This window comes from Mirounga leonina, unplaced genomic scaffold, assembly GCF_011800145.1.
Source record: "Mirounga leonina isolate KUSES-001 unplaced genomic scaffold, KU_Mleo_1.0 Mir_168, whole genome shotgun sequence".
In the NCBI taxonomy this organism is placed as follows: Eukaryota; Metazoa; Chordata; class Mammalia; order Carnivora; family Phocidae; genus Mirounga; species Mirounga leonina.
The window spans coordinates 46059650-46082068 of NW_023270426.1; positions in this window are offsets into that span (position 1 = coordinate 46059650).

A 22419-nucleotide genomic window follows, 5' to 3' on the forward strand; every position below is an offset into this window, starting at 1 on the left:
CCTGACAGATGGTAGGTGGCATTTTATTAAGGAATGTTAGAGAATTCTATCTCAGTCAAATTAGTCAAAGGGGAAGAAGAATGTTGGGCCTTTGTAACCACGCAGTGGTGAGAGAAAAGACCCTTGCTGGAGCTGAAGCCAGACACTCTCCACTGACCTCCCAGTGGGTGGGCCAAAGGGAGGAGCTGAAAGAGCTCTGAGGAGGGGCTCTACAGGATCAAGCCAGCCTCGGAACTAACATTTGTGTAGCACTTGCCATTCACAAAGTCCTCCACACCCATTATCTTCTTAGCCCTTAAGATCTGTGACAATGTCCCATTTACATCTGAGCAAGGAGACTTGGAACGAGGTCCTGTGACTATGGGACACACAACTATTAAGGGTCCATCTGGAACATAGGTCTTTTGATTCCACATCTTATGCCTCATTTTGTTTCCCTTCTGATGACAAATATATTAACAGTCACGGACAAACTTCGGAAAATACAAAAAAATATGAAAAAGGAGGGCTAAATCCACACTATTACTATTCAAAAACAGGCACTATTTACATTTGGCTGCATTGCTTCTACTTATATTTACCTATGATCATTGTAGAAAATTTGGAAAGTACAAAAATGTATGAAAGTAAAATCTGAAATCACACAGAGATCGGGGTGCATTTCATTTCCAGCATTTTTTCTGAGCATATTTTAAGAGCAATATTATAGGCAATGTAATATTCCTTTGTCTATATATATGGCTTCTCACGAAGATCATACTAGCTGCACCTGCCACTGAGTCTTCCCAAGGCCTTTCCAGTGGTCCTGTTGACAGTATGAACCCCAAAGAGGGCTTGTGTGTGACATAAGATCCCTCCCTTCTCCAAAGCTCAGTATTATTTTTGAGACCTCCCAGCATATCTCATGTTTGTTCTGAGGTCATCTCTGCATGCTTTTCTCTTAGTCCTTTTAACGTGTTTCCACCTTCTGAAAAATCACTGGAGGACTGTGCTCTAACTGCTGCTCACCCTTCATGAGAATCCAAGGCCCCGGTGGGCCCCTCCCGTACTGGGTCCCAACCCAGAGCAATGCTCTAGGCAGATATAGGGGGATGCTGCTCTTTCTCACTCCTGAGTTGTACTTGGATACCCTGGGTCTCCCAGGGCAGCACTTCTCAAACGTCAATGTGCACACAAATCACCTGGGATCTTGTTAAAATGCAGATCTCGGTTCACGAGGTCTTGGGTGGGTCTAAATGCTCCCAGGTGAGGCTGACGCTGCTGACCCCAGCACATGCTTAGAGTAGCAAGGCTCTAGAAGTCCTCTGTGAAAATAATAATTCTGCTTAAGCCTTAGTGCTCTGCCCAGGGAGGAACCCAAGTAGATACCTCTGTCTTCCCCATCCAACTTGTCTCCTTTCCCCCCTTCAAATAGACTTATACAGATTGATACCTAAAAGGCTACCTACTCCCTCAACATACCCATAAGCCCAGATATTTCCTTATTTTTTTAATTTATTATTATTTTTTTAGTAATCTCTACAATCAACATGGGGCTCAAACTCACAATCCCAAGGTCAAGAGTCATATGCTCCACTGACTGAGCCAGCCAGGTGCCCCAAGCCCAGATATGTCTATGTAGCTCCTCAGCCACCCCCTTTTCAGATGCTCTCTTCCTAATTCACCTTTCTTCCCCCTCTCTGTTCTGTTGTCAACTTTTCCTGACCCCTAGATTCCCATAAACATCATAGGCAGAGAAGTTGAGTTACCTCTTTGTCTGTTCTTGTCCATCACCAGAGGGCCTCATCTTTATATCCATAACTACCCCAGAAGTTGTGACCCTAACCCAAGGCAGTTTTCTCTCTTAAAGGGATTATTTGCTAGCCCTTAGAGTAATTATTTTCCCAGCTAAAAAACACTACTGCAACAAACATATTTACACATAAAGCTTTGTCTGTATTTCTGAATATTTCCTCTTTGGGGTAGATAACCTAGAGTTGTAGCTACTAGATCAAAAGATATGAAAACCTTGGGCTTCTTGATACATATCAGCTCCCATTTTTCTTTCAAGGGGCCACACTGCCTAACACCAAGTCCTTGAGGCTTCATTTGAGGGGCTCTGAGAAACAGAAAGATATTCCTTACTCCCAAATAGTTTCAAAACCACTTCTTTCTTGATAACTAAAATCCACTTCACCCTGCTTTGGTTATGAGCACAGAAGATGCTGTGAAAATATCCAAGTTACCCTTACCATGGCTAGAAAGGAGACACCATAAAGAGGCATTAATGTTTTAGGTGAGAGCTTTCCTTCAACAGGGAAACCACTCTGTGAGTCCAGAGCGCCAGCAAGTGTGGGTGTATTGTTGTCAGTGTTGTGTATATAAAGATGAGGAACAATGTTAAAGGGTGGAAATCTGAAACATGGACCTTGTTCCCCCAACTCTCCCCACCCTACTTCGCATGAAGCAAGGGACCAGGAAGGCAGAGCAGCAAGGGACTACTATGGACATCATCCTAGGATGGCAGAAAGAAGACAGGACACTGATGGAGGGTCAGAAAGGCCCACTGCCTGCTCACCGTGCTACACAGTTTTGCCTTTCCCATTCAGAAGACAGCTGAGGATCCTCTAGCTTTCTTCATCTGTAAATGCCAACTCCCCCGGCTCTAAAGGTTCTTGGATTCTAAGGGACTGTGCCAAGGAGGTGACACAGGTACTTCCAGAACTCCCCAGACTCCTTGGGAATCATCCCACATAAATCACTTCTTCCTTTGTTGCTTCACAGAAAGCCCAGGGTCTCTGTGAAAGGCAGCCCTGTCCAGTCATGATGAACACTCATGGTTCATCAAAAGTAAATTGTGCAAATGAGAGCACACAAAAGAATGATTAATAAAACTTAGGGAATCAAAGTGGCATCAGGAGCTGTACATTTTATAGAGTCTGCTCATTAAAAGAGAAAAACAATGAGCCCTCTGACCGGAGCCACTCCCTTGAGGCTGGTCACAGCGGATCCCACAATCTATTATCTCTGTGCCTCATTTCCAATTCGAATGGATGCCACCTGTCTTGTTTTGGCCTGCCATGGATGGTGTTTTCTGGTTTAAAAAGCAGAAAGAAAAAGGCTCATGTTGTGCTTTTTACTTAGCCAGGGTAGCATCTGTTCTCATCCACAACAGGACGGCTGGCTGAAGGACAAAGGCCAGGATTGTTTTGTTTTGTTTTTTTCAATGATGATTTTTAAAATTCTTGGTAAAGTTCCTATCACAGCTTTTTGAGAGTAATCTTTGCCTTACATCTTTAGCCCCTTGGCTGAAAGAATGGGCATTTGCAGACCCTGTACCTACTGGATCCCAGGCTGTGGGTTGATGTCATCACCTGATTAATCAATTGTTCATATGCATGCAGTCGAGGGACCTGGAATTTTTCAGAAATCGTTTCCGTTCCCACATGTAAAAAGATGGTGCTAGCAAAATACTTTCTGAAACACCCTTTATTTTATAATTAATCTTGTTACCCTCATTGTTAAAAAAAAAAACAAAACAAAACACATAAGCCTTTGGTGGCTTAGTTGATGTGCCATTGGTTCAAAACAATCTTTAATGTGTTTGTTTTAATTCAACAAAGATGAATTAAGAAGAGATTATGTGCAAAACACCTTATAACCCATGGGATGTGTGAGCTGGAATAGTATTAGAGAAATAGGAGATTCTAGAATCACATGACATTATAAGATCACTATATAGTAAAATTGCCCGTCTCACACTTTTTCTTACCCAACATCTTAGAAAGACAATATTTCAAATTTGATAGCCAAGGATAGACTGGGGTCCCTTTCCCTTCTCAGCTCCTCAGTCCCATTGCTGTGGTGTCTGAATGAAGCTTTGCAGCTTCCTTTCTGAAGCTTACCAGGAAGATGGATGTTACAGTGGTCTGTTGATTCATTTGGCAAGATGATTCTTCTCACCCTTATCTTGAGAAAAAGGTAATAGTTTGGTACCCAAGGATGTGCTCCTTGGGGAAAGAGGGGCAAAATATGTGCCAGACTTTTCCTAAAGAGACACTAGAATACCAGCATACCCAACCCTGATGGAGTGGGAAGGAATGTCAGCAAGAACAAGGGCCTACACAAACAAAAGGGCTAACGATAATCATTGTCATTACCTGACGTGGACCAGACACAGGGACATGATTTCCATTTTATGGATGAGAAAAACCAAGGCTCAGAGGAGTGAAGTCATTTGCTCAAGAAAACAAGGCCAGTTAATGTGGTAGTAAATAGCATGAGTTTTGGCCAAAGACTGACTTGGGTTGAAAATCCAGCTCCGTCACTTAGTAGTAGTTAAGTGATTTAGGGCACAACACCGAGTCTCTCTCTGTCTCTGTTGGTTAAATCACCATCTGATGCCTTATAACAAAGAATCTGAGCTTTTAAGACTCCACCTCTCCTTTTCCTTCAGCCCTACATTTGGGCAAGCTGAGCAGAAGGCCTGGGTGCTGCCTTCTTTGGGGCTGGCTGGAAGTTTAAATCATGCATGGGGACCCTCACTCTGGCCCCAGCCCCAAACCGCCATAAAAATACCAAGCCCGTCTCCTTTCCCTGCTCCCTCAAGCCATTTTTGTACCTGCCTGGGGCAGCCATGCTCTCCCAGAAAACCTGCTTACATGAGTTAAAACTTTTCATTCCCTCTTAGTGTATGGGTGGTATCATCAGTCTCAATATCCAAACCGAATTTTGGGTAAAGGGTCCATTCTGCTTCTTCAGAGTGTCCAGCCCTCCGGTCATTTTCCTCATCCTCTAAGTTGCTTGTGCCCAGGAAATCTGATCTGCAAACCATCCTCCTCCCTTGCCCTCTGGCTTCCCATGAGATCTCGTCAGCACGAGGCATGGACGAGAGATCGGGGAAGAAGAGAGGGAGTTTGAGGTGCTCCTCCCTATTTCCTCCTTGACGTGATGGCACATTTCTGGCTGTTGCAGCACATGCCTGTGACATCAGCTCCCACCACACAGCCCTCTTCCACGTGCTAGCACTCCCTGTTTTCTCCTTTTGCCCTTTCAGCCCTAGGGGTGGTGATAGTTTACCGAGGCTGCGGTCCTCAGGGCCTCATCTGCGTTTGTTGGTTCCCTTATCCCTGCTCCACCCCTGTAATGGGTCTTTTTATTCAACGTTCCTTATTGGAACTGTCCGAATGCAATTCTGCTGCCTGCCAGGACCCTGACTGATTCACAATCTAAGCCTCAATCCTCTCACTTATAAAATGGAGATGACTAATAATACCTAATGATAATACATCATAGAATTGTTGTGGCGATTAAATAAGGTAATCCAGGCAAGCATCTAGAATACCGCTTATATGTGTGACGTAAACTATACTATTTTTGTTATTGTTACTTACAGCAGCAATAATAATAACGAACAATGACACTGGAATTAAACATTCCTTCTCCTCGTAAAGTTCACGCTTTTCTCACGGAGCTATACTTCTTCCCTTTAGAGAAAAGAGGTCAGACATCTTCCTGCTGGCCCATCTTGGAAATAACATATTTAGACTGTCACATGAACTAAATCATTCCTTATTCCTTTACTTAAACAAAGCTTCCCCAGCTCAACAGATTTGTCAGTTCAATGGGAACGCGCCAAAAGAACAAAGTGTACTGTTTTCTTTTTAACATCTCAATGCCAGACATGATTCTGTGTCTTTCACTCAGCAGGGACTTTCTGGAACATCAACTGGTGAGGCAGCCAATGAGAATTCAATATAAATCATAGTAATTAGTATTTAAATGATAGGTGTTTGTTACAAGTCCATTATCAGAAACCAAATATTCCTTAGGCAATAGGTATAACCTTTATAGATTCTAAACATTTGTGACCACTGTTTGAGATATTCTCCATCTGCCAATGCTCAGAGAGGCGACTTTTATGAAAGAGAAGATTGTGTAGTCCTTAAAAATAGCCAAAAATGTGATTCTCAGATAGAAAAACTTCCAGATCATTGTGACATAAATAATATATAGTGTGGGTAAAAGAGGAGGATGAACTAAGGAAGGAAGTAGAAAAGCTGTGGAAAATTAAGGGGGTTTGGGTGACTGTAGAAATAACTTGAGCTTAAGAGTTCATCCTGCTCTAAAGGAGCTCTGCCCACCTTCCCAGACATTTTTTTCTGCGATTGTCTCCTGACTCCCCTGGGGTTTAGAAAGCAGTGGATTAAAGAGGCAATACTCTTTGTAACCTGCCTACTTAGGGGAAAGGGTCCATCACTGAAATAATTTTAAATGACCGCCACTCCAGGTCAAGACAAGGCACTGGGTGTCGTGGCAGTAAGGTATAACAAAGAACATAAGCTTTGAAGCAGGAAAACCTGGGTTAAAATCCTGACTCTGGCGCTCACTAGCCGTGAGCTCTTGAGCAAGTTACTCAAACTCTCCGTACCCCTTTTTCTTTTTTTTTTTTTTTCTTTTTTTTTTTTCCCCTTTTTCTTTAGTAAAATGAGGGTAACGGTGCCAATTGTAAAGGCTGTTTTTGGAATCTTATCACCTTTAGGAAAACCACTCAACACAGACATGGTACATGTTTAATAAGTAATAGCTATAGTTACTATTGGCCTCTAAGAAAATAACATGAGCAGAGCAGGCCTGTGAGTAGACTCCATGGGAAACTGTGCATTCACACACCACTCCAGAGTGCCAACGTGGGAGCCACGACACCAGGATTCCAGTCTAATAACATTGCCAATAACTTGCTATGACCTTGGGCAAGTCACAGTATTTCTTTTTTAAGTCACAGTATTTTAGATGCTAATGAGGGAGGGTCCTTGAGCAATTTTCAAAATTGTAGAGTCCAGTGGAGAATATCTAATTGTTGGAGCTGAGAAGGCCCAAGCTCTGCTTTTGCTTTCAGAAGACATTATCTCAGAGTCACATAATTATCCTCATTATTTTAATTTTGACTTTATATTCTAATTGACATTACCTATGACGTCAATACAGCTGAGAAAAACCAACGAATTGTTACCGTCTTTTATCATCCATAGATGAACAAGGATGGGAGGTAGTGACTTTTTCTTTCCCCCAAATATTATTGAGCACATACTCTGGACCAGGGACTTCTCTAGATAATGAGAGCATAACAATGAACCCAACAGAAGAGTTCCCTGCCCTTGGGGAGTTTACAGTCTAGTGGGAAAAGATAGGCAATGAATCAAATCACCAAACAGATGGATTATATGTTAGTGACAGTGCCTTGAAGGAGAAAGCAAGCCTTGGTGAGGTTGAAGAGATAGGCATTCGGGGAAAGGTACAGTGAGGAGGTGAAACTTGAGTCAATACTTGCGGGTGAGGGACAGAGACATGTGGATAGCTGGGAAGAGTGCTCCGGATAAAGAGCCAAGCCAGAAGGGGAGGGAACTTGGCACATCTGAGGAGCTGTTGGCCACTGTGGCTGGAGAGGAGCCAACTAGGAGTGGGTGGCAAAGGGAGGAAAGAGGCGGCCATGAGCCAGACCCCGTGGGGCCCTGTGGACCATGGACAAGACTGTAGATTTTATTCCAAGTGTGTGAGGGGAAACCGTTGGAGAGTTTTGCATATGGAACGGGCATTTTCCAGGGATCTTACCAACAGCAAGCTTGGGGCAGGGACACCCAGTAATAGTCTGAACCAAAGAGTTGTAAAAATGTGGGGCTGCCCCAGTAATGAAAAGCAACATAATCTGCTGCTCTCGCATCCCTGGATTTAAATGGAATTGTTCCCATACCAAACAGAGGGAGTCTGTGCCCTGCTTGAAACCCTAGTTCTGCTCTTCAACCCTGGCCATGGCTCAAAGTAATTAAATGTAAAGACCCATTTTTAGTGTGAAGATTAAAATGACAGCAAAGAACATTATAAGCAAATGCAAAACCCTTCATAGAATTACATAGATTTTAAACTAGAATAGTGACTGTAAGTCACAGCTTATCTGTTTCTCAATCTAGGCATGCCTAGGTTTGCCAGCATTTGTGCATTGGTTGGAATAAAGCTTCTTTGCTTAGGAGCAATGATGAGGGATGCATCCATTTAACAACAAAATCTCATCTTTCCTGCCTGTCTGTTTGGGACAAAGGCTTGGGCATCCTTTCTCAGTCTACAATGTCTGCTTTTCAAATTGGGGGTCCTAATTTTGAATTGTCAACCTTATAGGTCCTATTAACAGTTCAGGTAAACAAAACAAAACAAAACAAAACAGACCCACATCTTTGAGAGAGTTTTCAGATTTTGCCTTCCAATCATTCCCAGGGTCAGCAGAGAACAAATACAATTATCAGAAGTTCTGGGGGCATAGCCTGACTTGTCCTGCTAAGTAAAGAAATTTCTGGGACGCCTGGATGGCTCAGTCGGTTAAGCGTCTGCCTTCGGCTCAGGTCATGATCCCAGGGTCCTGGGAGCGAGTCCCGCATCGGGCTCCCTGCTCCGTGGGGAGCCTGCTTCTCCCTCTGCCTCTGTCTCTCTCTCTGTCTCTCATGAATAAATAAATAAAATCTTTAAAAAAAAAAAAAAAGAAGAAATTTCTGTCTACGCCATACCACCCTGAACGCGCCCGATCTCATCTGATCTCGGAAGCTAAGCAGGGTCGGGCCTGGTTAGTACTTGGATGGGAGAAATTTCTTCAGAGATTTCATCATACAAATATTACCATGATTTTGTTGCTGTTGTTATATACCATACATCATAATATATCTATGTTTGTTTTAACAAGTAGTATTTCAAGATATCAGTGAAACAGCTCAAACTGCTGCCCACCCCCCACATGTACACACACCCATATTTGGTTGAAGTGAGTATCCTTGATTATGCTGTTTATCATGAGGCTTAGTCCTCCCTGTCATCCCAGGTTAATACCTGGAAGAAATGTCACCCAAAGGAATGCCAGTCATTCCCGCAAGTCAGACCAGACTGTACCACTAAGTTCCCTTTAGAGTTCCTTTACATCACTGTAACCTAAGAGCATATTCAGCATTTTTATTAAGAAGCAATGTAAGAAATAGCGATAATTATAGCTGGTTGTTATATAATAATCCTTATACCAAATTCCTCTTGGTACTCAGGAAATGTCTCTCTTTGTGAAATGGCATACTTTTTAAAAATAAGAGCTCACGAATCCATCTTTTTTTTTTTTTTCTTTGACTGATAGGGTGACTCAGATGTGTTTTGCATTCAATATTAGTAGCATTCCTTAGTCTTAAGTTTCTGGTGTAATTATCTCTCTGATGCCACAACCCTATCCCACCCTATATTAATTGACTTTAAGGTTTTAATTATCATTTAAATGTCTTTCAGATATATTGAACCTGCGTTTGTTAGTGTAAGGCATTTCAAAAATATTTGCTAAGTAGTCAATGCAGACAACTCAGTGAACTGGCGGATTAGGAAAGGGAGAAAGAGAGAGAGAAGTTCATTCACTCATTCTTTCAGCAAACCCTGACAGGGCTCCTCGTCTGTCCAAGCCTGGGCTAGTCGGCAACAAGGGGTCACAGGGGTGTGCAATGTGTTTCTTCTTCCTTTTCACTGGGCCGAGAATCGTGGCCTCTAAATATCTCCTCTAGTCCAATGTTTCTGTTGTCTTTCCTTTAAAAAAACAGAACTTTACTCTTAAACTACGTATTGTATATTCCATAACTGACCTTGAAGGATCTTGTTTTGGAGCATGTTTCTCCAGGCACCTGCATTCCCCACCCTGCCTCCCAGAGGAACCATGATGAATTTTCTTGAAATTCATGTTGCATCATTTGTCCTTTTAAAACCAGTGCCTACTTAAAAATGCCAAAGGTGTGTGGAGACTGAAGATGAGGGGAGTATGTCCTACATTTTCTCTGGAAGTTCAGGTTTTGGCCCGTTAAGGCTTCCCTGGGTTAATTATGGTGCAGTCTGGGATGCCAGACCCAGAAATCCTTGAGCCAAGTTCCGCAGCACTAATTGGCTTCTAAGTACTTAAGGACCCAACTCTTAGATGCCCTCAAGGAGGCAAATGCCAGTGAGCGATTGCCAGCCCCTAGGGAAAATGGTGACAGCCTTAGCCAGACTCCCTTTTGGTTTTTTGTGTGGAGGACATGACTTTGTGTCATCTGTACAAACCTTCCTCTGCTTTCCACCATCTGAACGTCCACCTCATACCCGATCTGGACACTTAAGCCAAGCTCTTTCCCCACCAGCAGGAGACTTCCTGGGAAGAAACAGGCCATTCTCACTGCCCACAAAGCAAGCATCCAAACATGACCAGAACAATCCTCCAGCCATTGGTGACTGCTCTTGTGGGAGCCTGGGAAAAGTTCCTAGGACAGCTGAGATCTGCAGCCTTCTCACTCCCACATGGTTAAATACTCATACCTGCATTTCCCCCAGACAATGCCTATCACTTTGAAAAGCCCAGAATCCTCTGTTATATCACGTGGAAGATTTAAAAGCGAGGTCATTAAATTACCTCCTAATTAATTGGCTCTCGTGTTGCCAAGCCAGATTGCTAGAGGCGGAGTCCCTTTACTATAGGATTTGCTTATTACTCAGGCCAACTCTAACAAATTATAAGTATCTATCAAGACAATGTTGAGAAGACCAGGGACCAGCATGGAACCATTCCTAATCCAGGTTCCACATTTGCTCCTGTGTTATGTCAGAGGCTAAAATGGGATTAATTTACACAGGAAGCCAAGTTGGGAAACCTTTATAAAATCACTCTCCCAAGAATTTATCATGCTTTGCACAGAGAGGTCATTCTATCAACATTAGCTGATTGGAAATGTTTCTCAGTGTCTACATTCAAATATTTACTGATCCTGGGCCAATAATTCCTTCAACAGAAGCACTTTGGGTCCACTCTCTAGTTCAGCTTTGCCCTAATTTCAGAATAACCAAGACTTAGACTGAGAAAAGAGAACCTTTTCTCCATTAATATAGCTTGTTATATTAACAATGAGTTAATTAACAATCATCATTTATGCCAGTAACTTTCTTCAGAAACTTGTATTTATTGTATTTTGACTTGTCTCTTATTCCAACTTGGCCAACTTTGGGGCTCCTCCATGTTATCGCCCACCTTAATTAATCCCTCTTGTCTCAGAGGAAGAGCCCCTGTTCCTTTTTAAAGCCATTTTCAACCTTACGTCCCACCCTACCAGCCCAACTTCTTCCAGAGTCTTGCTCATTAAAGGCTTTCTTCTCTCCTATCTTCAAAGGATGCTTCCCTCCTCTGCACCTCCCAAGGTTTTGCAATCTCTCTGTCCCATTCTAAAAATAACTTTCTCTTGATTCCGCTTTCCCTTCCCAACAGAGCTCTTTCTCTCCTGTTCCTTCCCATGATGACGAGGATTGCCACCTCCTCTTCTCACTTCCCATTCTCTCCTCAACACACTGCCATCTGTCATCTGCCTCCAACGCTCCAGAAAACCAGCTCTCACAAAGGTTACCGGCAACCTCCCTGTCCGCACCCCCAGCATACTTCCGCATCTCATCTTGCTGCCACTTTTGGCCTTGTTGGCTATGCCCCCACAACCAAATTGGCTCCCAGCTCCGCATTTCTGCCTGGCTTTTCTGTCTTCTGACCAGCCTTTCCCTGTCCCTCTGCCTTGCTCTCCTCTTTCTAAATAATGACTTTCTTCTCTTTTCCTTCTATTTGCTCTCCCTGAAGACAGTCAGGCACACATCTTTAAATTCAGATCTGTTTGAAGTTTCTATTCTGGTTTTGCTACTTATGAGCTCTCAGACCTTAGAAAACCACTTCACCTTTCCAGGATTCAGCTTTGTCTTCTGTAAAATAAGGGGAAATGATAACAACAGTTATCCCTCTCTTACAGAATTGTTGTTCCAAGCCTGCAGAGGGCCTAGCCCAGTGCTGATATATGGAAAACACCAATACGTGGCAGCTATTCCTACTTTATGATTATCTCTATTATCATGACCCCCGGAACAAGCTCTTCTTCTCATCTTCTCCCCTGACCTCAGCTCCTATTCTTGGTTCATGTTGCTCACCTCTATATCCCCAGCTGGGACCTCTCCCCTGAGCTCCAACTGATACTGCAAACCATCTACTAGACAGCTTCTCTGGAATATCCACAGGCACTTCAAACTTCACATGTCCTTTTATGGGTTGAGTTCTGTCCTCCCAAAATTCTTATGTTGGAGCCCTACCTCAGAATGTGACTGTATTGAGAGATAGGGCCTTTAAAGGGGTGATTGACTTAAAATGAGGCCATTAGAATGAGCCCTAATCCAATCTAACTGGTGTCCTTAGAAGATGAGAAAATCTGGACATACACAGAGATACCAGGGGCACATGCACAGAGGAAAGACCATGTGAGGACACAGATGGAAGGCAGCCATCTACGAGCCAAGCAGAGAGGCCTCAGGAGAAACCACACCTGCCTAATATCTTGATCTTGGACTTCTAGCTTGAAGAATTGTCAGAAAAAAAAAAATTGTTTAAGTCATGCCCTGTGTGTTATTTTGTTATGGCAACCCTGGCAAATTAACACATGCCCCAAGCTGAAACCACTATGTGTTTCCTAAATATGCTCCTCATCTGGCATCCCTTCTTTTGGGCTGCTCAGTGACTCTTCCTTTTCCCTCATCCTCCAAATGTAATCAGCCCTCAAGGCCCACTGATTTTAATTCCCAAATAACTCAGGAGCTAGGCGTCACCTTTCTTAGCTCAGGCTCACGTGATATTTCCTCTGGTCTGGTGCAATAGCCTCCCACCGCACTGGTCTCTCTCACCACAACATTCCTCTGTTTCAATCCATCCAATATACCAGTTAGGTATAGTTCGACCTCTCTTAAAACAAGAAAATTAGCTTGTCCAAACAAAGCCTTCAAATAAGTTGCAGGAACACCTAAGATTCAGAAAATGTAGGACCACATATTTATTAGTTAGAGACAGTCCTTGGCCTTTTGAGCCTCAGTTTCTTCATCTGGAAAATGGGCCAACACCTGTTCTCTCATCCTAGATACTGTGTGAATCCAACCAGATGAATACATCATTTTAAAATTATAAAGCACCATATAGATATATTACTTATTTTACATGTATTTTTGTATGTAATAACTGAGTCTTCTTACCTACACATAAAAGTTTCTAGTCATCAAATAACTCAATATGTGTTTATGCCTCCCATCACCAACAAAGTTCTGTGCACTAAGTATGAGTGCAAATGTGACATATTTACCATGTGCCTGATGCATGGTAAGTATGCAATCAGTACTCATTGAATCAGTTAATTGGTTAGTACCATAGCTCTTTCTGAGTTGCCTACAATTAGACAGTGACTAGATTCACTTCCCTTAGTTCTGTGGTCTTTCTACACATTTTTCTACACATTATTCTTCATAAAATGTGAATAAAACATTTTGGTCCATTGCGCAGTATGTATATACAGTTTCACGTTAAGAGGTTTCTTGGCTATTTTCTTGGAGTAGGGTTGGAGTGGTAGATGGGGAGCTCCTGGGCCTGTGGACCTACAGGGAGGAGGAGGTAAATGCGTGTACTGGACTTTAAACAGAAGACCCAGGAAGAGTCCAGATTCTGATACTTTCCACCCAGGTGTCAGTTTCCTCACATTCAAAAAGCCAGGAGGAAATACCAACCTCAATGTTAAATCAGTCAATCTATCTATCTATCTATCTATCTATCTATCTATCTATCTATCTATCTGTCTATCTATATTCTGGGGGAAAAAAAACAGGAGGAATAAGGTTTGTCATGTGGTAAATAAGATAATGCTAAGGATTCTGATTTTCACATCATAAAAGATGTAAGTAAGGACGCCTGAAGTTAGAACATTTCTTCTTTGATCATCAAAGTATAAACATGCCCCTGGTTCTTAAATCAAGAGTCATGTTCTTCTCCAATTCATTTTCTCAACAGGCATTTTATCAGGGCTGCTGGGAGTCAGGCATATTGCTAGGTGCTACAGATCCTTATCTTCATGGAACATTCTGGTCTAGCTCTGTTCCAGCTTTAGTCAAAGTTCTGAGAGACACCTTCCAAAAAGCTGAGTGATGATGTACATGCAGCTGAAGGCAGAATATATTCTGGGAAAATAAAACTTTTTAAAAGTAGATTCGTGTCTCATCACACCATATGGCCATGTGAGTGATCAGATGCATCTATCTGGGCTATTGATAGAAAAATAGAGTGTATTACATATAACTTATAACTGTGAGCAATTACATCATTAAAGAATTTAAAAATAGAAATTATCTCTTATTTGGTTAGAAAGTGCATTGGGGGAAAATTAGATGCATCACCATATGGGTAACCTTAATTCTAATTTGCATTTTAATGGAAATGAAGCTTCAAATGCCTCATTTTCTTCAGTAAGCCTTTTGTGGGTCTCTCTAGCTTGAGCAAACCAGATTTCAGCCGGTGTCTGGGTTTTGACCTAAAAGCATTTCAGGTGAGAATATCACACACTGATATGTTAAGCCCCAAGAATGGGGAATTCTTAAAACTTGGCACCAAAAGTACATGATTGTTTTTCGTAAAGAAATGTTTTTCCCTGATTTTAAAGGTCATCTGTATTATTTGAAAGAGAAACATAAAGGGGCGCCTGGGCAGCTCAGTCGGTTAATAGTCCAGCTCTTGGTTTCGGCTCAAGTCTTGATCTCATGGATCATGGGATCAAGCCCTGCATCAGACTCTGTGCTGGGTGTTGAGTCTGCTTAAGATTTCCTCTCTTCGGGCATGTATTGAATGGAGCACTGGGTGTTATATGCAAACAATGAATCATGGAACACCACATCAAAAACTAATGATGTAACGTATGGTAATTAACATAACATAATAAAATAAAATTTAAAAAGAAAAAGAAAATAGATTGATCAATATAAAGCAGAGAATCCAAAAATAAATTCAAGTTCAACAACAACAACAAAAAAGATTCTCTCTCTTCCTCTCCCCTTGATTCTCCCCCACCTCCAAAAAAATTGCTAAAATCAGTATATATATTAAGTATGAACACACAATGTTATTAAAGGATATTCTATATCCTTGTTTTCTCTACCTACAGAACTACTGCTTTCATTTTTGCAGAAATGGAATATAAGACATTCTGTTTGTGATCCATATGTGTTCCCTTAAAGCATATTGTGAATATCTTTCCCTGTTTATATATGTAGATCAACATTAGGGTTCTTAGGGGCTGCAATATTATACTATATGAATGTGCCATAGTTTATTTAACTCGCTGTCTATTGGTAGATATTTAGTTTTTGGTTTTTGCTATTATAAACAACATTGTACAATTATTCCTTGTACTTTGGGTACCTTTTCAATAATTTTCTAATTTTTACAAATGGCACACAAAAATTTGTCACATCCTTTAGAAGGAGACACTTTGACATAACTGAGAAAAAGAAAACTTCAGCTCTTAAAATTATCAGGTATGTCAAGGTACTTCAAGGGGGGGTCTTCAGCAAATGGTGCTGGGTAAAAAATTAATATCCAAATAAAAATAAATGAATTTCATTCTTGGCCTTACCCTAGAACATAATTAGCTCAAAATAATCTTAGGCCTAAGAGTTAAAAAGAACATAAAATTCTACAAGAAAACATGAGAGAAAATATGAGCTTGGAGTAAACAGATTCTTAGGTGGAATACAAAAAAATACAGTCTATTTTTTAAAATGTCATAAATTGAACTTCATCAAAATTAAAAACTTCTGCTCTTCAAAAGATACTGTTAAGAAAATGAAAAGGCAAGGCGCAGACTAGGAAAAATAATTGCAAGACATATGTCTACTAAAGGACATTAATAATATGTGAATAACTCTTATTATATAATAAGACAAACATGCTGATAAAAATAAATGAGCAAAAGATTTAAGAGACCCTTCCCCAAAGAAGGTGTACAAATGGCCTCTAAGCATGTGAAAAGATGCTCAACACCATAGTCATTTGGGAAATAAAAACTGAAATCTCAAGACACCGCTATATACCCACCAAGATGGCTAAAATCAGGAAGATTATCCATATTGTTGAGAATTGGGAGCTGGAAATCTCAAACTCTGCTGGTGAGAATGTAAAATGGTTCAGCCACTTTGCAAAACAGACTGACGGTTTCATCAAAAGTTAAACATATACTTACTCTACAAACTAGCATTCTCCCTCCTAGGTATTTATTCATGTGAAATAAAAACATATGTCTGTGCAAAAACTTGTACATGAATGCTCATAACGGCATTGTTCATAATAGCCAAAAAGTGGAAACCACCCAAATGTCCATCAACTGGTAAATGGAAAAACAAACTGGGGTATGGTGGGATACCACTCAGTAACAAAAAGGAACGAACTACTGATACATGCAAACACATGGCTGAATCTCAAAAGAAATATGCTAAAAGAAAAAAGCCAGAAATAAAGTCTACATATCAAATGATTTCTTTCCTATGAAATTCTAGAAAAGGTAGAAGTACAGTGATAGAAGGAGGTCAATGGCTGAAAGGGGCTGTGTGTGGTAGATGGGACTGACTGCAAAGGCACATGAGGGACTCTTCTGGGATGATGGAAAGATTTTTCTATATCTTGCTGAGGTAATGGCATATATCTTTCAAGATTTATTAAACTGTATACTTAAAATTGGTGAATTTTATTGAATGTAAATTATACCTCAAAATTTTTTAAAGATTTATTTATTTATTTGAGAGAGAGAGAGAAAGAGAGAGAGAGCATGAGCAGGAGGGGCAGAGGGAGAAGGAGAAAGAATCTCAAGCAGACTCTGTGCCAAGTGCAGAGCCTGGTGTGGGGCTTGATCTCACCACCCTGAGATCTGGACCTGAGCGGAAACCAAGTGTCGGTCGTTTAACTGACTGCACCACCTAGTCACCCCTGTACCTCAAATTAAAAAAAAAAATTCATGGAACTATATACTGCAATACATGCAAGAGATAGTCTCACCAAGGGGTACGTGGGTGGCTCAGTCGGTTATGCATCTGCCTTCGGCACAGGTCATGATCTCAGTGGTCCTGGGATCGAGTCCCATGTCAGGCTCCCTGCTCAGCGGGGAGTCTGCTTCTCCCTCTCCTCTCCCTCTGTGCTCTCCCTCTCTCTCTCTCTCTATCAAATAAATAAAATCTTTAAAAAAAGAAAGAGAGGGTCTCACTTCATTCCAAATTTTCATCTCATCCTTCATCTTGCAGGGATATATGGTGATTTACCCATTTCTTGGTAGAAACAGTTTTAAAAGTTGTTTTGATTCATCAAAATGTCTTTTGTATCAATAAGCTGTGACACATTGGTTATATTGAAGTGGCTTGTTTCTTCCCAGCCTTGTCCAAGATAAGGCAGTGTCGTCTGATGCCAGACATCCAAATGCAGACTAAAAATTTCAGTCGATCCTCCAGATAGTTAGAACAACCTAAGCGGTTGGTACCTGATATGTTGGCCACTTGAGCATTTGATCGAGTTTTTCATTTTTCATCTGGGTGCTCAGATGCAAAACAGACATGACAGTTCTGAGGTGGGTGAGTAGAAATTGTGGAGGCCCGGGCATCTGGGAACATAGTAGGCAACTGCATGACCTAAAGATGTGAATTCAGGAGAGAACGATGCCGTGGACACATGAGAAAGACCGGTGCGAGGACTTCTGCTCAGGAGTTGAGGATGGTGACAGCAAAGCTGCTGATAGCAATAGCATGCGGCTTCTCTTTGTCCAGTGCCTCCTCAGTACCAGGCTCTGTGTTAGGCCATCGACTTGCACTATCTCATTTACTCACCACGGTCCCATGAGTGCGGTGCTGTCGATGGTCCCATTTCATTAAGACAAAGAGAGAAGCTTAAAAAGTATGAGAGTCTGCCCCAACTTTGTACAGCTAGTAAATGGTGGACACGGGGCTTTTGAGACAGACCCAGAGTGCAAGGAAACTTAGAGCCCCAAAGAAGCTCGCCACAAGCAGCTGATGAGAGAGAGGGGGTTGACATGCCAGGCCAGTGGTCAGGAGGAAGTTGAGGAGAAGAGTACTATGAGAGAACCAAAGGAGTTCTAGAGCCATGCCCAAAAGATACTGCAGCTTTGACTAGTCAGTGATTAAGAGGCTGCATTTTAACTCACAAATGGTCTAAAGGGAAAATCAATCCAGTCTCCCCTTACCTTACTACAAACTTGAAAAGGATGGTTTTCTTCTTCTTAACTTCGGCCAAAATCTCTTCTCATCCTCGGGTGTCTTCCACCCCTAAAAATGCAGATCTGTGGCAGGACGAAGTCCTCCATTGTCCCAGAGCTTCATGCAGAGAGTGGCACCTCTGAGATATCAATGCTGTAAAATGACAACTCAAATTTAGAAACATGACCCAGACGTTTGTATGGATTGAAACACTCTAATTAAACCCTGGTCAGTTGTTTCAAGTATTCAAAAGCCTGTGAAGTGCTGCATCCTGACAACCTAAAATACCCTTATTCTTTTATTGGAAGAATGGTTCTTGTAGCAAAGTGAGAGCTCATGTTCATGGAGCATTCATCATGTGCCACATACCCTGCCCAGCACTTCACGTGCCTCATCATGTTTGAGTCCCATGACAACCCTGTGAGATGGATGCTATTATGTTCCAGTATTACACACAGGGTAAAGAGAAGACAGAAGCCAGTGACTGTCCGACACCCTCACTTTTCACCTCTACTCCTTCCTGCCCTTCTCCTTGGACCCTAGACTGGCGAGAGACTGAGGACTGAATGCCCAGGTGTCTGCCCTGCCTGTATTTATCTCCTTGTGGGTAGACACCTGGACCACACAGAAGTTGGCTGTGTATCTGCTGATGGGGGACTTTGGGAGGCTCAGAAGCAAAAGTCCTCGGTTTGGGTGGTCATCGTACATCAGCTCAGCCCACTGAGTCTCCTCCTCTCCTGTCAAGCATGGAGGATTCAATAACTCCAGCATGTTCTATGGAGTGCTGCAAAGCATCAGGAATACGTTCTTTACCGTCAGGTAGGGCAGTCTTCTCCAAAGAGTTGCCTGGGAGGTAGTCACGAATAGAAAGGCAGCCACTAAGGTGAAACTCCACCATGGATTCAGGAAGAGATCATAGTGATGCTCTTCACCAATGCCTGTTGCTTGCTACCTGGTCACTTCCCACACTGCCGGGATTGTTGGCTTATTTTTTAGAGGAGGGGAGGAGAAGGGATCACTGCTGGTGACACATGCTGCCAGGAGTGAGGAGAGCAGTTACCCTGGGTGGGGAGTGCCTGGGCAGAAGGCACGGGGACCCTCCTGGGCGCAGGTGATGTGCTCCCTCCTGAGCTGCGTGCTAGTGATGCAGGTGTGTTCAGTTTGGAAATTCATCCACACTTTTCTTCATGTTTGTTATGCTTCCATGAAAGGTAAAAGAAAAGAGACATTGAAAATGAAAAAGACCAATTAATAAATTTATCCTCTTTCTGGAGCACAAACCCTGGCAAGAAGTACAAATTAAAACTGACTTGTGACACAGGCCCAGGTCTCGGCCACTTTGCGAAAAACCACACAGTAACCACAGTCATGGGTTCCTGATGGTGACCTCCTGTGAGCGGATCTCTCTCTCTTTATGGCTTTGGGTACCTCCGATGGAGAAAGAGAAAAGGACGAGCAGAGGTCAATTAACTCTGACTCCTGCTTCCTACAGAGACCAGAGCTATTCGTTCCTGCCCATTTTCCACACTTCAGTTCTGATTTGAGTGACTGTCAGCATGAAGACGCCTGTCCCACATTCATGCCAGAGCTAATGGAGAAGGCTGGATGGCTATCTGCCCTCAGCAGAGGGGTTCCCAAGAGGCAGCTCACACCACACATGTACAACATCACAAGCTCAGGGACATCCTGAACTGAAGCTGGGGAAGGCCCCAGAATAGGATATGTCAACCAATTTATTTTGCTGTAGTTATAAATAAGTAGTCTAAAAATTCCAAAGGGAGATAATGGTTTTTTTCTTCCTCAAATCTCACCTTCATCATTTTCACCCCAAATTTATGTTAAACAACATGCTCTGTGCTAGAAAGAAAAGGGTTGACCCTCAGTGGGATCTAAGAAAAGGCAGCCAGCATACTCCCCCCATCCAAGAAAATAAATGGCCAGGGGAATAGAAGTGGTGGGGCAAATGAAACAAGATCGACCAGATATGATAATTGTTGAGACCGGATGGTAAGTATTATTTCAAACCTCTCCTCTGTGCAGATGACTCCTGAAGCTCCAGCCAAAACTTGGCTGGCCATTAACACAGTGAGGTGTTCGACATTGTACTTGGTCACTGGGGCCTTCACCTAAGCCTCCACATCTAGGCCTAAGTTTCTCCCCTGAGCCCAGAATGGTATTCTCTTCAGATTCCTCCATTATTTCAATCTCTTGGGACTGAAATCTTAATTGTATGTCTCCTCCCTCCTCTACAGAAAGTATCTAGTTAGTGAACACATCTTGCTTTTATTTCACAATACTGAAACAATCAGTTCTACCACCAACACACTAAATTGGACCCTTTTACCTTTCCTACTATTATTGAAAATCTTCCCTTACTGGTCTCCTCAGCTCTGGTTTCTGTTAACCTCCATTTTATCCCCCACCTCTATGTCAAATTATTTGTCCCCAAAACAGTTTGATCGGACCAGTGCCACTGTCACTCAGAAACCTTCCGTGACTCTTCATTGCTTGCTGGATTACACCTCAAACCTACAGCTAGGCCTCCACAATTGGTCCCAATATATTTTTACAACCTCCCCTCCATTCTACTCCTCTACACAAAACATCAACCCTAGACACATTTATTTGCTCATTCTCTTCCAAATATAGTTTGCCCCTTCCATTTGTCTTGCTTTTTCATAGGTTGCTTTCCCCACCAGGACTGTCTTCCTAACCCGATTCTGATTCCGGAGACTAAGGTCAGTTCCCTCTTCCTTAATGAGGTTCCTCATTCTCTAGCTTGAACTAGTCACTCCATCCTAAAAATTTCCCATAATTATTCATATAATTCCTTTGGTAATTAATCACTCACTGCCAATGACATGTCTTCAATTACTGTTTATTTTTAAATGTTTTATTGTTATTTAAGATTTCATATTTGTAAATTTTATGTCTTCAATTTTACTTGCCTCTTCTTTGGAAAGAGACAAGCTTATCCTCTTTATATCTCACAAAGCCTTTAAGAATAACTTGCACATGGTAACAGCTCAGTAAATGTTTGTTGATTTGATTTGTTGTCTAGATGAGTTAAAAAGTGCTTACCTCTAACATTTAAGACATGTTTAAAGTCATCACTTCATATTCTTTCAGTTAACATGCTTTCATAGTTGTCCTCAGAGCTTTGAGAAAGCCTGCCCCTCCAGAGTGTTTATGCATCCAGTCATGAGTTCATACCGTGTATCTAGTGTATTCTTCCTGGCTTCATGTATCACTCTATCGCAGATTTAGCCTTTTACTCACCCATTAAACTAACTGAATGTGATTTCTAAATATTGAGAGTAGAGAGCTAGATTAATTCTGCTATAGTTATGTGAAATGAGAACTTCCCCCCACACACACATGCATACACAGATGTCACTCAACAAAACTGTAAAAAAAAAAAAAAAAGCTTAGTTATACACTGTTATTTTCATATAGTATTATTTATTTTTTTATTTTTTTTAAAGATTTTGTTTATTTGACAGAGAGAGACACAGAGAGAGAGGGAACACAAGCAGGGGGAGTGGGAGAGGGAGAAACAGGTTCCCCACTGAGCAGGGAGCCCGATGCGGGGCTCTGTCCCAGGACCCCGGGATCATGACCTGAGCCGAAGGCAGACGCTTAACAGCTGAGCCACCCAGGCACCCCGCATGTAGTATTATTTAAAATGCTTTAAAAAGGAATGAGTATGATTTGAAGGAAGCTAGATATCTGCTAACCTTGAAATACAGTCAAGTTGCTATTATCCTCGCACAGCTTTAGGGTTTTCCAGACAACTAGCAACTGGTGATCAATTGCTGACCAGCTGTATTCTACTGCAGTTCCCACGCAGCCCACTTAACCCAACCACACTGAAAGTGAATGTTCATTTGGTCCAAGTCACTAAATATCAATCTAAGGTTGCAAATAAATATCTTCTCAGGTGGGTCTGCTGATTTGTAATGGCTGCCTGGAGCTCAGTGAGCAAGGAATTCTAAAACCACATCCGGCTCGACAAGAAGGGCTCATTAGTGATGTCTGCCATGGGCACAAGAGGCAGAAGTGTTGGCACCTGAACCATGAATTTGCCATTTCTGGCCTAAACAAAATTTAAGGTGCCGTGTTCCTCAGTGGCAAAGATTCTGCTTTCTTCATGTTGACACCTATCCGCCTCTTCTTTCCCTTTCACCCGGACTTAGTCCAGCGTCTGCCATGAAGTTGGCCCCATTTGAGCATGGCTACTTAGACGTACCTGTACCTACAGTGGACCTGTGTGTTCTTCATCACACTGGGTTTTCACTTCTCCTTCTTGTGGAAACAGTC